We start from the raw sequence: 14504 nt of genomic DNA, 5'->3' as shown, positions 1-14504 counted from the left end.
TGATGGCCAAATGAAGCTTTCTGAAGCACTGAAGCTTGGATTGAAAAACGGTTCATTACTCGAAGCTTTTCAACACAGTCCTCTCTGGTGACATCTGGTGGCCAAAAATATGAAGAGCAGCTTGAATCCACAAAATAAAACCAACTGCTTCATAATGACTGCCCACTCTACAGAGTGGAATTCTGTCTGATGTTGGGCCACTTTGTGTTGCTTTAAACGTGTATTTTTTGGGGTGACAAAAATGTTGTTTTTCTTTAATACATAATTTTGAGCAGTAAACTCTGCTTGTTTAAACATGCACCATTGTGTGATTTTTCTTTGCTTGTGACTTCTTGATGTTGGTAAATACAATAATTGAAAAATACCACGTTACATATAATATACATATGATAATGTACAACACATTATGGAGTATGTTTCTGCTGTGAGGTCCCGCCTCCATGTACTTATGCAGTTAATCGCTAGACGGGTATTTTTATAAATAATATTATATTTTGGGAAATTTTCCCAGACATATTTTTGACCTGGAGGTAGATTTGATTGTGAACTGGAAAGGGAAAATGCTTATGAACTTGCAAATTAAAAACATGATGCATTTAAAGTAGCCCTTTTCCATTTGTATTTAAGAAGAGAATTTGTTCTAGTGTGCGTTCTAAGTTCTCTTGCCTTAAGGAAAATCCCTTCACATGGCACAGAAGAGGCTGGAGCGCACAGAAACTGGTAGAGATGCAGTTATATGGTCTAACTGGGCCCCACAAACTATCAGCTAATGAGAATAAATAAATTAAATTGCTGCACATTTTTTGCAGACTAGCAGTTTAAGATTATTTAAAACATAAATTATTTCTTTTTATAACATTAAATGTAAAGAGTCAAATAGAAGTCTTTCTAAAGTTATTTAATGATATTGTAGCGGCTCAGGGCTGTTCGGGGTTCTGTTTGTACAGTTATGTTTTGTGTATGTTGCCATGGTGACGGGTGACGCCCTCTCGCTGCGACGGTGTGTCCTTCCGGGGTCAGAGGGCGCCCTGTGTGTTGGTGTTGTTGCCGCGCTGAGCAGTTAGGTAGCGGCAGTGTGTTTTTCTGCAAAACGGCTGTGCTCCCTGGCTAGCTCACGGGAAGCACGACCAAACGATACCTCCGTCTCCTCCTTGTCTGAGCTCGCCACAATATTTATATTATGAAAAGCAGATTTTTGACATTTTAAGTTTGTCCCGTTGTCAGATAAAATAAACACGCACAAAACAAAAGCAAACAACAAGAACACAAAGCTGGAAAACCCACCCGATTGACCAAAATCAACTCAAAATATTCCCACACAACAGAACCTACTCTATTCCTCGCTGGCTCCAAATCTCTCAGTAGAAATATCAGTGGTTCGCTATCTGTCACCATCAAAACACTCCACAAATCCCGCGAATGATTCGCTTCCTTATAAACCATTGAATCAGATACCGAGGCAGTCAGATTCTAAATGAAGCATCGGACGTCACTGATCACGTGACTCTGGCCAAACAAATCAAGCTTCGACACACGCACCGGAGCGTCAGCTTCAAGCGGGCCATCACTACTTTATGGCTGTCTCCCCCAGGAGGAGTGTGAAAGGCCAGAGAGAGGAGACAGGGGAGCAAAGAAAAACATGGACTTTTTGGAGACGGCACGACACGGGAGTCAAGGGAGTGCACGGCAGTTTTTTGTGTGAATTATTTACACCACTGTAAATAAATGCACTGTTCATCACAAAGAGTCCAAGGTTTGTGTCTTCATTTCCCACATCCCCAAAGTGTGCCACACAGCCAGTGACAGCCATGGATTTAACACCTTTCCTCTGCTTTTTCCTTACTACATATTTTTGGGGATTTGCTTCTGCTCTCGATGGTAAGCTGAACAGCACAAGTATACGCAAACAAGTTTAGAAAATTATATAGAAAATAATTAATTGAAATATTTTTTTTCAGGTCAAGCTGTGCTTTCTGTAGTATACTGACAGTTGCTCTCATAACTCAAGTAACCGTTCTAAAATAACTTTGTCACTGATGTCTTCAAAAAGGTCATTATAACCAGTGTTGGGAAGGTTACTTTTAAAATGTATTCCGTTACAGAATACAGAATACATGCCCCAAAACGTAACGGCGGTACATGTATTCCGTTACTCCCCAACACTGATTATAACCCAGTAGTTATTAAGACCAGTAAAACCAAATGTCAAATACGTGCATGATTTGTGCTTCTTCCCTCTCTCCTTCTGTAATGCATTTTTGCTTGATGATATGAAACAGTATATTTAAACTTTATATTGTTTTATATTTTATTAAGCACTAGCAGTGTCTGCCTATTATTGTCTTTCTTTTTTACCTCTACTACTTTCGACCTTTATCTACTGGATTGAAAGAAAAAAAAACGAATTTCCTGTTCGGGTTTTTCCCCTTCTGTTAACAAGAAACTTGTGTTGCTTACTTCAGGCTAAGCAGGTATTTTGAGTCACTCCAAGGTAGACTTGACAACTGATATGATGATAATTTAATTTTAAAGGATTATGAACAGTCAGTCATTGCATTTCATTTGTAGATAAAAAATGTTGACATTTGAATTAAGAACAACACTAACATGGAGTATAATAGTATAAATGGAGTTAATTATTATACTACTGGTTCTTGGTGGAATGGATATATAAGATTAAAAAAAAGGTTGAGCAGCACCGCCGTGACATTGTACATTTATGGCTCAGAGATATATTTCTTCTGGAAAGAGAACGTTAAACTGTCAAAGCGTCAAAGGCTCATTTGACAGTGACGTGCTTTATATAAATATTTTCTTTCTTTCTTTTCTGTTTGACTTAGACCAAAAACAAGTTGTAGAAGCTGGAGAGAATGCACTACTGAAGTGTTGTGATTCCAGTATCGGTAAAATCGAAAAGTTATCATGGATCAGGAGAGATGTGGGAACAAATCTGCATGTTTTCTTCTACCGAGAAAATCGCCTCTATGAAAACATCCAGCATCCATCCTTTCGTGGCCGAGTGAAGCTGAGTGATCCACAAATTAAAGATGGAAATGTGTCCCTCATTCTCTTCAACACCACCACTAATGACACTGGAACATATGAGTGTTATGTGGTAGGCACTCACGCTGGACGCCGTAAGAGAGCAGTTTCTGAAGCCCAGCATGTAGTGCAGCTGAAAGTTAAATCTATAAGTACGTTTTGGCATCTTTAGCCTAAGTTAGATGAAATCTACACAATGCACCTTTTTTTCCCTTTTTAATAAAGCAAAAGCCATCATACCTTAAAACCATTGTAAGAAGATCAGAAGCCTGTTTATATGATTTTAAATTGGTTTCATTTTAAGTATCGTGTCAAGTGTTTTTAATGTAAATTTATTGATCAGTGATGTTACAATTTACAAACAAATTAGAAACTAACACAAACAAATTCCAAAGTTTACTATGATCTTTCACTGCTTCTTCCATTTATTAATTGATAATGTCTGACAGCACCTCACGCATGTTTCTCACCTGCAGCTCAGCCACGAGGACTCACGGAGGATGGATCTGTTGAACTGATGGTTGGTCTGTCAGCTTCTGCTGGGCTTCTTGTTGCTACTGTTGCTGGTTTTGTGATCTACAGAAAATTTGCGAATTCAAATTATCGCTCTCCTTCTGAACAAAAGCCAGTTTCCAGGACTCCCAAGGAAACTGTAAAGATGACAATTGAAGTCCAACCCGAGAGTCCTCTCCTATTAAACAGTTAAATACAGACTGAAGAAGTCACTTGGACGAGAGATGAAACGTTTCTCCTACAAAACGCTACGTCTGAATGAACAGAATCAACTTTTGGAGAGTTAAATATATAAATTTTTGTTTTCAAGTCTCAAAACAGAGTTAAAGCTAATGTGCACTGTTGTTCTCTCAGCCCACTGAGAGGAAAAGCACATCTTTATCAAAAACTCCTGCAACAACCTCTTTTTGTGGATTGTGTGTTTTTATTGTCTACTTTTTTTTTATTTAGGAAAGTGCATGTTAATTACATGTAAAAAAAAATTACATGAATGTAAACATACCAGATTATAGCCAAGGGCTAATTTCCATCTGTTGTCCATAAAACATAAAAAATAAACATAATAATTCATAAAAAATTCATAATTCATTCATAATAAAAACTCCATCACCAAACTCACACATACACACCATTCTTTTCCCAAATAAAACATTAAAACTGTACAACTTATACATGATCACACACTTGATTTGTCCATAACCAGTTTTTAACCTGTGCCTTTAAGAAGTTGAATGTCGAGCATTCTCTAATGGATTGAGGAAGACTCTTTCACAGATGGCCACCCTGGACAGAAAGGACGTTCTGCCCAAATGCTGTCCGTCTGTGGGGTATAAACAAGTCTCCTGAGCAAGTCTGGTCCTGTCTGAGCTTTCTTTATGCCTAATGAACTGCTTTAGTGGTGGTGGAGAAAGGGAGCGTGAGACTTTATATATTAAACACACTCTTTTAAATTTCACTAAGTTATTGAAGTTCAGTAATTTGTGTTTTTTTAACACATGACAGCGGTGGTGGGAAGTCGGTTTTTTGTCAAGTAGTTTTAAACTTCTTTTATAAATGTTTTCAATAGTTTTAAGTGTTGTTGGACAAGCAAGTGACCAGGACGTGAAACAATAGTCCATATGAGAGATGATCATACTAGCCATGGTTATTTTCTAGAGAAGTGATTATACAAGCCTTTGTTCTTCTGGTATGCTGTTGCTCGTGTTCATGAAGATCTAATTACACTGGAATCTTGAGAATCTAGTTCCTGACTGATTAGAATTTCAAATGCATATTTAAAAAAGTTCCACTACCATCTCCTTTTATTTCCTCATTCCTTTAGTCTTAAAGTGCGCAAAGTTAAACTCACAATCCAACAAGTGACTTTATCTCACAGTGGGTAAATCCAGGGAATTTCTTGTTATTGTTAACAAGTTAATATGAATTAAAAGAAGGAAAAATCTGCAGGTTCAAATGGACAATGTTTATGACATTTATTCTGCTCTTACCTTGTGTTCTATGAGGCAATAATGTTGACTGACAGGAGGCGTGAACATTGGCAATGTTGGCAGAAAAAACACACAAGCCTTAATTAACACTAAAACAAACACACACACCTGACTATGACTGGAACTTAGTCTTAGTCACGTCTTTCACATTACTAAAGGTAAAGTCACCTCTTTGGTCTTGCAATGGGGATAAATAGAGTCCAGACGAGTACAGAGCTGCACAGATTTATCAGGACTGTTTAACACTTTATAGATATTACATTGCATAAAGAAAACACTTCACTTTGCTTAACCTGTAAACCATGTGCCAGGTCACATCTATAATCTTTGATATTTTTATAGAAGAGATTTAACTGTCAGCAGTTCACATTTATGTCCCTTTATTTATATGATTTGCGGTGCTAAGGCTTAAGATGTAATGTGTAGGCCTGCTCCTACTGCTCTAGGTCAGTAAATATCAGCTGCAATATGTACATTAGCAGTAAAGTAACACAAAGACTCATATATTACTATCACGGGGGTCTCAGGGACACAGGGAATAAAGCTTATCCCAGCTCTATAAACTAAACAGGTCACAGTTACAAATATGTGTGTCTTTGAATGGTGAGAAGATTAAAGAGAGCACACAGGTGAACTGTCCCTTTAAACGCTCCTGTCGTGTTCACCTCCCGCCCCTTACTTTAGTGTTCCCATTCTTCAAAATTGACCAGCCAGTTTTAACTGCTCTTAAATCAGCACAACAACCAACAAATCTTTTATTCAACATTCTTCATCTGTGAACAATGTCTCAAAGTAGTGTTTAATATTATAATATTAATATGAATTAACTGCAGTAAAAATACAAATGGGCACTGAAAACATATTACAAAACGAATGAATGAAAGTAAATAAAAAACCAAAGACCAAACTCAACATGAAGCCTTGTGTGTGTGTGTGTGTGTGTGCGTGTGTGTGTGTGTGTGTGTGTGTGTGTGTGTGTGGCATGTGACAGTCAGGTGAGGGCCTTGCAAACATAGGCATCACATTTGCAGCATCTCAGGCTTGTTTTGTTGTCTCTCGGGGCACAGAGCTCACAGCGCTTCCTTTTCTGCTCGTGTCTGTGTTGGGGGAGAGCAGCCAGGCCAGTGGCTGGGGCTGGGGCTTGCACACTCTTCACCAGACTGGCAGAGGCTGGTGTGCGGGGAATGTGCTGGCGCCGTTGAATAAGAGGAGTCACCAAAGCTTTCCCCAGCTCTGCTAGGAAAAGTCTCTTCCTGAAACGCTTCCCCTGATTCCAGGTTGGGTTGATGGCTGTCCACACCACATATGCGTTGAAAGCAGACACATCAAGGATCTTGTGGAACAGTGCCACAGGCCAACGAGCTGTCATTAGCTTGCAGGTGTATGTGCCAGTAAACTGCAATAAAAGGAACAATAAATAAGAGATTGGGAACATATTGAATCTGTCGTACACAAAATGCTATGATTCACATAAATGAAAATGAAATACATGCAGGATCGATGAAACTTTACATTACCTTATCAAGGCAGTCAACAGCTCCTTTGTTCTTCTTGTAGTCCTGGATTATAAGGGGCTTCCTGTCCTCTGTGGTGCTGACCGCGGCGTCTTTGTGTGGCGTGCTCATCGGGATGACATTTCTATTCTCCGTGGGAAAATCCAACACAAGTGTGTGTGTGTCAGTGAAAGCACATGTTGATGAGAGTGCCTCTCTTCCTCTACTTTTTCTGCATAATCCATCATACAAAATGTAATCAAATGGAAAAGTCTCTTTTTAAAACTTGTTTTATTAGTTTTAATCTTTTAACTTTATGCATCAAGCAAAAATTTAATTATATGCAACATTCTCTGACTTGAAGAAATTAGTTTAACATTTAAACCTATTTTCTGCACATTCCAGCACATAAAATATATTTTTTTGTTTACACTCACTCTTTCAAATAGATGCAAGTAAAACACGGCAGAACATAAATAAAGTCAAAGACTCAGCGGTCCTGTTGCTCTATTTTCACCTGTAAAGCAGGAGTAGGGTAGGCAGAGGTGTGCTCTGGTGCAGGTGTGCCGGAGCGGTCAGTGGAAGAATCCGCGAGTTTCTCTGTGAGTTTCCCATTAAACCCTCACGCTGCACGAACGTGGCACTCGCTTACATCATTGTCATGAGACATTTTCGCAAAAAAATCACGGTTTTAGTAACGCAGTAACTGAGCGTTCCTACGGGAAAGTAACGGTAATCTAATTACCATTTTTGCTATAGTAATCCCTTACTTTACTCGTTACTTGAAAAAAGTAATCAGATTACAGTAACGCGTTAACGCGTTACTGCCCATCTCTGGTTGTCACATGTGGTATTATGCACTTGGAGACTGGTTGTTTTGTCCAGCACAACACACACGCCCTGGTTTTCGTCGGCTCCTCCACTACTGGGGTTCCCCGTGTATACCTGCATATTTCAGGCATAGCTGCTCCTGGCGTCACATGCTACCCAGACCTTTATTCCACTGTGGCGTGGGTGTGGTCTCTGGCCAGCTGCAGAGGAGGGGTGACGCAGTGAGCTCCTGGGGTGGCACAGGGGCGGGGTGAACAGGTGTGCTGGGATCTGACAGTGATTGTGTCTCTTTATATGTTGGCAGTGACAGTCGGAGGAGGGAAGCGGACGTGACAGCAGAGAGAGAGCGGGTGTGTCTGTGTCCCAGTAAAAACCACAGTATTAAATAAAAATTCTGCTGTCATCATATTCGCTCCAGCTTATGTTTCTTGGGTCCAACATTACATCCACATTTCCCTGGATTGCTTAAAATGTACACCTTGAAGGGACAGCGACCTCTGAAAGGAACCAGGCAACCATCAACCGTCACCTCAGGGCCTGGATTGTACATAAGCGCCACTGCTGCACAGTTCAAAAGCAAAAGTGGTTTTTATGGAGAACAGCTACCATCCAAGCTCTCTCAAAAATATCTGCTGAATCATTTTTTTCCTTTAAAACAAGTTTATCATTTAAATTTAAATGATGCCTAAAGAACGTGTAAGTGCCTGAGCACAAACTCTGGATGTTAAAAATGTGATCAGATGAGTTTATTCAGTAGTGCGTTGTCAGCTCGAACCTGTTTTTTTGTTGGGTCTTTTTTTCTTTTTCTCTATAGCTTTGCTCTTAGTGTTTTACAGTTCAATTCAATTGTATTTATACAGCGCCAAATCACAACATCATGTCATCAGGATAACACATCTCATGAAAGACTGAAATATGCTTTAAAGAAAAACTCCAGAGCAGAGATGCTTCAGCTGGATCAGAGGGAGTTTCCTCAGCAAGCTGTCTGTGTGTAATTTTTGGCTCACACTTGCTTTCACAAGTTGGATAAATCAGACTGTATCAATTCAGCCACATCTTCCCCTCTTATATGTAAATTGTCAGCAGTGCTGTGACATTTGTGCCACATGTGGCCCAAACAACACTCATTTTCACTCTGTCTGTGGCTATTCGTCGAATTCGGGGACTACAGTGTTATTTTATGTAGCTGTTTCTCTTGTTGACAGTTGTGCCAAAAGTGATTGTCTGTAGTTTTTTATGTGTAATGTCTTTACTTATATTTGTAAATACATGTTAGTGAACAGTTTTTGCAAATTTAAAAATTGCCTATTTTAACATAACATATACCTTTATAAAGCTAGTGTTATATTTTTGTAATTCCTGATATCCTCTTGGCCAGATTACTTCAAAAAATACATTTTTAATTTAAATTAGACTTTTTAACTCGATAAATAAAGGATACATCAGTTTGACAAAAACTGATTGCAGCTTCTGCCTTCTGACAGGAACGTGGTTTGTGGCTCAAAATGACATGATATCATTACTTATATCCATCTGTAATGTGTTTCACGTATTATAGGTCATGTACATTTGTTTAAATATGGGAAATCCTTTTTTGGCATATACTGAAAATCTGTATTTGGTAGACAATGACTTTTTCGGCACAACACTGACGTTTTAAAATGGCGGATTGGATACTTATGAATGAGATGTTCTCATGACTTATCAAGTGATGCCACTGATCAGCCAATCGGTGGCATGCAGTCTGATAAGGTGACATTTTAATACCTTCTCAGATTGTTTGAAACCCCAGCCGAGCAGATACTAAAAAGTACCTGGTACCAGGAACTATGACTCAATGGAAAACCCGAAAAACAGTAGTTGTGATCAGAGCTGTTTTGATTCTTTAAATAACAGGGAAACATGCAGCGGTGTTTCCTTTATGACCTCTATTAGCAGAGTAAACACTGGAGCATCCTTTATGATAAGAGAGCTGTATGAAGGGCAGGGATAGCTCAGTAGGTAGAGTGGTTGCCCCATGATCGGAAGGTCGGGGGTTCGATTCCCCTTAACAGCTACCCTGAGGTACCCCTGAGCAAGGTACCATCCCTACACACTGCTCCCCGGGCGCCCAATGGCTGCCCACTGCTTCACTGAGTGAATGGGTTAAATGCAGAGAGCAATTTCCCCACGGGGCTCAATAAAGTACAATAATGTACACACTTTCTTCTTCTGAAAACCTCTCATCATTCCTTCACCTCGTGATGTTTTCCTTCAACGACAAGGAAACATGATGAGCCAGAGACAGAGTTTTAAACTATTTGTTTCTGTCATTCAGCAGAACAGCGAAATAACAGACTCAGAAAATCAATGATGGGGAAATCTGCTGTTGCTCTCAAAGGAAGTCATTTAAATGTTTCGAGTACTCCGAGACTTGACAAGAGAGAGAGATAGAGAGAGTGAGAAGGCCACGCCCAACAGCAGTTTGTTTATCAGTGGAAAGTTTCTAACATTTATTCTGTGATTTCACCCATTTGAGACATTTTAATGACATAAAGATCACTGTGCATGACTTAGATAGATTTAAAGAAGCTTTCCCTTATTAAAGGTCAGAGGTCACAGTCAAGGCCTTGTGTGTTGTCGGTCTGACTGGGCTTCCACCTGCTGGTGATATCCTGTCAAAGCACTTTACAGTGACACTCCACAAACAAAAAAAAGGAAATTGGGTGGTTGTTACAAAAGTCTAACTTTTAATTGGTACAAAATAATTTTACGTTTCTCTGATGAACGTAATTAAATCATGCAGGATTTGTATGAAATTTAACAACTTCATTTATTCTTGTTCAGATGACATGATACAATCTAGTAAGAGTGGTTAGTTGCCCGGACTCACAAAATTCACAAGATCACACAAGATTTCAAACAACAGGAAAAACACTGGAGTTATAAGAGGCAGACAACTATGCACGCATCACATGTATGCTGTTGCTATTTATTGTGGTTTAACCTCTCAAGGACAAAAAATGCTGCATCAAACCTTGCAATCATAGTTTTAATACTTTTGCGACACATATACTGGCAGCTCGGTGGTGCAGTGGTTAGCACTGTTACCTCACAGCAAGAAGTAGGAGAAGGAGTTCAAATCCACAATTGGGCAGTGGGTTCCATCTGGTTTGCAGTTATTACGCCTAGGTTAATATGTCATTCTAAACTAATTGTAATGTTTTTTTCTCTGTATGTGTTAGCCCTGTCATAGACTGGCGATCTGTCCAGGGTGTACCCTTCCACTTACCCTATCACATCTGGGATAGGCCCCAGCTCCCCCACAACGCCGATGAAGATAAGAGAGTGGAGTGAAAGTTGTTATAAATCTATTACGTTTTAAGTTAACTAGACTGTTGAAGATTATGTAATATGAAGACAACATATAGTACTTAAGGGACCAAGTACTATTGGGGTAAAAGTTATTGTATAGTGTTGGAATAAAGTGACAAAATTGCGAAGGATTTAAATATTCCAAGAGCTCCACTTATTTCATCTAAATATGTTTCAATCACGTTTTATCAGCACAAAAGGTTTATTGAATATGAATAGTTGTGTTGTTTTAACTCAGTTGTTTAAGTTTCTGTCAAAGCAAAACATTTTTGTGCAACCAATGTCCACTATTCAGTTAAATACAGGGAGTGCAGAATTATTAGGCAAATGAGTATTTTGTCCACATCATCCTCTTCATGCATGTTGTCTTACTCTAAGCTGTATAGGCTCGAAAGCCTACTACCAATTAAGCATATTAGGTGATGTGCATCTCTGTAATGAGAAGGGGTGTGGTCTAATGACATCAACACCTATATCAGGTGTGCATAATTATTAGGCAAAATGGGTCAAAAGAAGGAAAAGTCAAAAATAGTGAGATATCTTGCAGAGGGATGCAGCAGTCTCAAAATTGCAAAGCTTCTGAAGCGTGATCATCGAACAATCAAGCGTTTCATTCAAAATAGTCAACAGGGTCGCAAGAAACGTGTGGAAAAACCAAGGCGCCAAATAACTGCCCATGAACTGAGAAAAGTCAAGCGTGCAGCTGCCAAGATGCCACTTGCCACCAGTTTGGCCATATTTCAGAGCTGCAACATCACTGGAGTGCCCAAAAGCACAAGGTGTGCAATACTCAGAGACATGGCCAAGGTAAGAAAGGCTGAAAGACAACCACCACTGAACAAGACACACAAGCTGAAACGTCAAGACTGGGCCAAGAAATATCTCAAGACTGGTTTTTCTAAGGTTTTATGGACTGATGAAATGAGAGTGAGTCTTGATGGGCCAGATGGATGGGCCCGTGGCTGGATTGGTAAAGGGCAGAGAGCTCCAGTCCGACTCAGCAAGGTGGAGGTGGAGTACTGGTTTGGGCTGGTATCATCAAAGATGAGCTTGTGGGGCCTTTTTGGGTTGAGGATGGAGTCAAGCTCAACTCCCAGTCCTACTGCCAGTTTCTGGAAGACAACTTCTTCAAGCAGTGGTACAGGAAGAAGTCTGCATCCTTCAAGAAAAACATGATCTTCATGCAGGACAATGCTCCATCACACGCGTCCAAGTACTCCACAGCGTGGCTGGCAAGAAAGGGTATAAAAGAAGAAAAACTAATGACATGGCCTCCTTGTTCACCTGATCTGAACCCCATTGAGAACCTGTGGTCCATCATCAAATGTGAGATTTGGGAAAACAGTACACCTCTCTGAACAGTGTCTGGGAGGCTGTGGTTGCTGCTGCACGCAATGTTGATGGTGAACAGATCAAAACACTGACAGGATCCATGGATGGCAGGCTTTTGAGTGTCCTTGCAAAGAAAGGTGGCTATATTGGTCGCTGATTTGTTTTTGTTTTGTTTTTGAATGTCAGAAATGTATATTTGTGAATGTGGAGATGTTATATTGGTTTCACTGGTAAAAATAAATAATTGAAATGGGTATATATTTGTTTTTTGTTAAGTTGAATAATAATTATGCACAGTAATAGTCACCTGCACACACAGATATCCCCCTAAAATAGCTAAAACTAAAAACAAACTAAAAACTACTTCCAAGAACATTCAGCTTTGATATTAATGAGTTTTTTGGGTTCATTGAGAACATGGTTGTTGTTCAATAATAACATTATTCCTCAAAAATACAACTTGCCTAATAATTCTGCACTCCCTGTAAATCCTACACGTTCTTTGAACAACATTGCTTTTATTTTCACAGACTGTACACAAAAATGAAACAAACATGAAGGCAACAAAGAACCAAAAACTAGAGACAAAAGTAATTAAAACTCAGAGGTTTTGAAAAATGAAATATAATAATCCTTTAATTCCAAAGAAGTGTTTTGGATTTTGTATGTGTTTTGTCTCTAGGGGCCACCGTAATGACCATATGCACAGAGCATGTACAAGAATTTAAATTTGCAATGCTCCCATGGCCCTCAGTGTATGAACAACAATGAAGAACTTAAAGATAAAAAGATCAAAATAAATGGTTTGGTATGGCTGTGGGGCAGGTGGTTCAGAGGGAAGAGGTGAATGCAGGTCTGGAGTTTTTGTGTGTGAGAGAGTCGAGAGGGACAGAGCAGGGATAGCCTAAAGGCCAGAGAGGGGAGGTGCATTTCACCATAGGTCTTGAATGCAGCTATGGACGAGTGCGCCGGACAACAGCAGCATGTGGAGCAGCTTTAAAGGTATGAAAAGTGATTAGATTTATTTTAAGTTTCTTATATCTATGTCTTAAGGTTTCTGTTGAATAGGAAAAGTACACCAAAAATCTAAATTTCAGCATTTTCTGTCTGAATGTAAAAAGTTATTTCACAATGATGCTAATATTGGTTAGCTAGTTGATAATTTGGAAATATGTTTTAGCCAAGTAGCCCGAATAAGCAAACCACATATAAATTAGACATTCAGAACTGACTTAGCTTAAAAATCAAGATACGTTTGATCAAACTTGGTCTTTGACAACCAAAGTTTCAATATTTTAGGGGATTTCAACTTTCTATGCTTTTATGATTTTAAAATAAAAAAGTTTATTAGCAGCCTTAGGTTTTTCATGTGCAAGCTAGGAATGAGTATTAGTTTGTTGATTAAGAGGTGCTAATCAAAAAGAAAAAACTAGCCTAACTTCACATACAGGTCTATTATGATATTTGTTTTATTTATTTATTATGTCACCCATATGTCACAAAAATTTGATTTGCAAAATACAGATTCCTCAAGCGATGAGAGTGAATCAGCGGCTGCTTAATATGGACATTAAACAATAAGAGATCCAACATGTCCTCTTATCTGGACCGACAGCACTGATCACAGTGAGGATTACAGAGTCTGTTACACATACTAGTCGTTCTGTGGTGAAGGAAATGTGTCTCTATTAGAAGGACCAGACCTCAGACCTCATACTTCCATTCTTCTTGTTATCTCCAAACACCTTCTTGTCCCATTTACGTCTCTGTTCTAGTGTTCATGTCCCACCCTCTCTCTCTTTGCTCGTTTGTCACTTTGTCACGTCTCATTGCAACCAGGGAGATCTGCCTGACCCAGGATCAGACACTGAACCTCAGCCTGAGGCAAGGGTGGGCAACTCCAGGCCTCGAGGGCTGGTGTCCTGCAGGTTTTAGATCTTAACCTGGGTCAACACACCTGAATCACATGATTAGTTCATTCCCAGGCCTCTGGAGAACTTCAAGAAATGTTGAAGAGGTCATTTAGCCATTTAAATCATCTGTGTTTAATCAAGGACACACATAAAACCTGCAGGACACCGTCCCTCAAGGCCTGGATTTGCCCACCCCTGGCTGAGGTGTAGATAGTTGTTTACCATTCATTCAATTGAATTTGATTTATAGAGCACCAAATCATCACAGCTGTTGCCTCTCATCTTCTATCAATAAAGTTATGTTTTATATTCACTCTCATGTTGTTTACCTTTTACATTAGAGCAACCAAATCTATATTAAAAATACTGCAAACTTACTGAAGCTGCATGTATGACCATGTTTTTCTGCACTTGTGCACAATGGTACCTCTGTCGCTCTCTCTCACAAACAAGAACACACACACAGACACACACACAGCCTTTATCTTAAACGGTGCAATATAATAAATATAATTATCACATGTTTAGTCATTACCACA

The 14504-nt window shown here is 39.3% G+C and overlaps 1 long non-coding RNA gene across 1 annotated transcript; it reads left to right on the top strand.

The window, feature by feature from the left end:
- Positions 1-1546: 1546 nt before the first annotated feature.
- On the top strand, positions 1547-4261 carry LOC147334338 (uncharacterized). Its single transcript, XR_015126077.1, has 3 exons — positions 1547-1878; positions 2841-3194; positions 3519-4261. It is a non-coding gene; the product is annotated as an uncharacterized LOC147334338 (long non-coding RNA).
- Positions 4262-14504: the final 10243 nt, after the last annotated feature.

This window comes from Aulonocara sp. 'chitande type north' Nkhata Bay, linkage group LG3 (genome assembly GCF_057382095.1).
Source record: "Aulonocara sp. 'chitande type north' Nkhata Bay isolate Kocher_YH1m ecotype deep benthic linkage group LG3, A_spYH_male_GT1.1, whole genome shotgun sequence".
Classification (NCBI taxonomy): domain Eukaryota; kingdom Metazoa; phylum Chordata; class Actinopteri; order Cichliformes; family Cichlidae; genus Aulonocara; species Aulonocara sp. 'chitande type north' Nkhata Bay.
Note: the sequence above shows the minus strand (reverse complement) of the source record. Positions and strands in the feature narration are given on the sequence as shown.